Genomic DNA, 4,168 nt, shown 5'->3' on the forward strand with positions numbered 1-4,168 from the left:
ATTTTTATGCCAGAAAAAGGGTTGGATGGATCAGGCTGCTTTGAGTCAGTCCATCTGTTCAATCATAAATAAACAATTAGTGAGAGATAATTTGTTTTAAGACTATTTATTACAAAGTAGTGGTAAGCCCCATTTACATAGCAGTGAACCTGCAGGGAGGTGACCTGAGTTGGATGGAGGGACACTGACAGAAGAATCCAGGTTTTGCATCCCATCTTGTTTAGATTTTGGCAACAAATATACTTAATACTTAATGACAGTGACAGATTGTGAGCCACAGTAACCACAGTACAGTACAGTACTATACGGGCCTGTGAGGTTATTTATTGTAGCAGTTTAAGTAACATTTATAAAATAATTAAATGAACTTTCTTTAATGAATGTCATTTATGATGCTGTTGGATGTTAAGACAGTTGTGGGCTCCCTTGTGTGTGACAGACCAGGGACCGTCCACTACAGTGGACATATTTTTGAAACACCAAATAAACACCAACAAATATGGAATGTGGGAATCTTGGAAATGCAATACAAAACAATACAATACATTCTGACCTTTGTGTTTTACAACACACTGATTGGAAATGTTTAGATCACATAGAAACACAGAAACTGTTAAGCATCCTTCATCAGCTGTGAGTCTGTGATGGGCATTACTGGCTGAAAAAAACTAGCTAGCAGATATCTTAATTACAACAAGATCGGGCTAGTAAAGCAGTTTTGTGTTATGTGTCTCGTATTAATTCATTTTGGGAAATCACACAATCTCTGGAAAGAATTAACATTAGCTCTTTGCTGCTGACTTTTTCTGTATTAAACCAAGTCGGGGACCTCTCCCTAATTTTCACCAAGTGTTGTAAATGCCTAAACATGACCACAAAAACATTTAATTAAGTATTAGTCACTGCAAGGAGACATTATTTTCTAAGGTCTGATATTTTTCTAGATATGTTAACACATTTTCTTGTGATATTAACTGAAAACATAAATAAATGAATAAATAAATAAACGGAAAATATACATTTCTTGAAATCAGTTCTATTTAAATATAAAATGAAGTAGGTTGTAACAGCAAACTTCAATCAGTTGTTTTTCTAACTTGACCCTAATCAGGGTCTGGTCTCTGTTGCAGTCATAGGTTCATAGAGATGGATTAAAATATAAATAAAAACTAATATTAACTGTCTAATGTGAATCCCATAACCACCAAAAGAGTTAGAGCTGCTTCTTGGCCAAAGCCATGAATGCCCACCACAATAAGTAAAATTTTGTTATTTGATAGTAGTACAGTATCCTGATCACAAATTCTACATGGAGAGGGAAAAAAATCTATTTGTCTAATCTGTTGTCTGCCATTGCTGATCCAACTCAACCTAAATATAACATTTTAAATAAGAAAAAGTGTGGTGACTGTGCAAATGTTCACAAAATAAAACACTGGAGGACACATTTATTCATATAATGAAGAGCTGTAGTTACCTGCAGTTAACAGACTGAAATGATAATTGTGATTCATTATTTTATAATTAAATCAACCTGCATCAAGTGTCTAAAGTCATTTCAACAAGTGTGTGTGTGTGTATGTGTGTGATTCACTTATCCAGTAACTGTATCTGTACTTCTGATCATATTTAGATGGCACTTCGCAGAACACCATCATAATAATAATCTTGGGTCAATGTGCAATAATATACAGAACCTGGCTTTGTTAAATATAAATTAACTGCCTCATTGTGTGAACACCTTAAGATGATCACACACACACACACACACACACACACACACACACACACACACACACCAATGTGATTATCTTCATTTTCATAGATGGTGCAACACAAAAAATATCAAGTGTAATATTTAATAAAGAGAATTTAAGCTTTTTTTCTTAATCATTGACTGTGACAATGAGAGCCAGTGTATGAAAGTGGCAGCTGCATGTTTTACACACATAAACAATTCTGCAATGCAAAGTGGTAATCTAAAAACTGCATTGTACTTTTCATCTTATAACTGTTGCTGTAATAACTTTAATGTTAACAAGCATTAAACTTTAAGAAAACTGACAATAAAAACTTGCTATGAACATTTCTTCTAAGCAGTACAGTACTTTCAGAGGTATTTCATGTTTACTGTAAAAAAGTTGACAGTAAAATCTGCCTTAAAATGGTAAAATAACTATTTTACTTTATAGAGGTGTAATAGGAAAGTGTAAGGTCTCAAAGAAGGGGATATACTTGAATCCAGTGATGGAATGTAAGTAATGTAAGTACATTTACTCAAGAACTGTAAGTGTAGATTTGAGGAATACTTTATTTGAGTAGTTCCATTTTATGCAACTTCCTACCTCTACTCTCTGTTTTCAAGATAAATATTGTACTTTCCAAGTGTACTATGTTTGTCTGACAATTTAAGTTGCTGTTTCTGTTCGGAGTACAAATTTTCAGACCTTTTCTGTTCAGTATCTCTGTATGTTTGTGATAAACTTAAGGATGAAGTGTTCATTCTCCTCCTTCTTAAGATAAATAAACTGTTTAAAAAACCCTCTAGGATAATTTGGAAAATGCGTCATCGCAAAGCTGAAGCATTAAAATGCAACATAGGCTTCACATTAATGCAGCAGTAATATTAATCCAAAAACTCTAAACTATGACTTTTATTTGTAGTGGGATATTTTCAATAAAGGATGTGAATAGTTCTTCCAGCACTGCTTTAATCTATGAAAACTGTCTATAGTGTCAAAGACCGCATTAATCCAAGAGAAAAAGAAACGGAGAAAGAGATGGAGCTAAGCCGCCCTCTGTTACTCTCACACACGAAGCCCGACTGCAGTCAAAGTACCGTGATAAACTCTTTCCACTCAGTCAACCCTGAAATTCCTCCTATCAGCAAAAAGACTCCAGTCACTCCACACCAAAAATCTGTAGGTTCAGCAGCAGCATGTTGATACATTTAGATTTTGTATTTGAACCACTAGACTTTTCAGTGTATTTTTTGCATAATTATATGTGTACATAAGGTATGTGTGTTTTATGGTTTATCTGTATTATGAGAAAACCTAAACAACTTTCTGCAAATATCAAGTTATTATAGTTATTGTTAAATGCTAAATCTTTAACTCTTTCCCTGCCAGCATTTTAAAAAAACGGTTGCCAGCCAGCATCAGCATTTTTGAAAAAATTCAAATATTTCAACACCCACAGGATATTCAGTTCTATGATTATGTTAACATATATCAAGAGAAAGTGCGCTGATGTTCAGATGCCACATAACATCTTTTTCTTCTGCCGATGTTTCCAGCAGTTCTCTTCCTGGAGTCACAAGTTTTTTTCAGATGATCCGTCACAGCGCCCCCTACAGCCCGGCGGTGAAAACAGCAACTGATGGAAAATCTCGTCAATGGCGGGGAAAGAGTTAAAGGGTGCTCCACTAATTTTACACATTAGTTCACTAAAGCCTGTGAGAACATTTACAAAATCTCAGTTGCATCGGCAGAGATTTTTAAAAGGTCAAAAGGTCATGAGCAGAATCTCACTTTGGCCACAAAAGGTTGCTTCATGGGAAGTGCACGTTTTTTGGGGGTGTGATACTGGTACATTTTCTGGAAATGATGTGGGGTCATCTTTTGTTCAAGGATTAGTCAATTATACGCTCACAACAGCAGCTATTATTTTTAAACGGAAGGAGTTTTGCATTCTGGGTTGCTTGTGGTCTTATTATTGCTAGGCAAACAAGTATTTTCATGTGTGTTTGCAGTGTGCTTTTTAGAGTTAGTCTGCCATAAAAGTGTTTTCTTATCCCAGTTTAATCTGCAGGAGTTTCTGAAGGCTCGTGTCCATAAATTCATGATGAGTGAAAACAAGTTTGAAGACGTGTCTCCGGACGTCTTTACTGCAGAAGCAGACCGTGGACTGAATCATCAGTCAAGCAGCCAAGAATTACTGCTGTCACGGATGATGAGGAGGTCAAACAGACAAAAAGAGTCTGAAAAATGAGAAAATAATATTTCATTCTTCACTTAAGAGAAAAGGCTTCAAGGATGAGGAATCTCTTCTCTCTTCTCTTTGATTAATAATATTTAAAGGAAACTTGACCAGCAGCACAGAGTTACATCTATTGTGTCTTTTTCCACAAACAGGTGTGAGAAAAGTCAGGGTCATCTTATAAGGG

This window comes from Lutjanus erythropterus, chromosome 8 (assembly GCF_056507025.1).
Source record: "Lutjanus erythropterus isolate fLutEry1 chromosome 8, fLutEry1.hap2, whole genome shotgun sequence".
NCBI classification, from domain to species: domain Eukaryota; kingdom Metazoa; phylum Chordata; class Actinopteri; order Lutjaniformes; family Lutjanidae; genus Lutjanus; species Lutjanus erythropterus.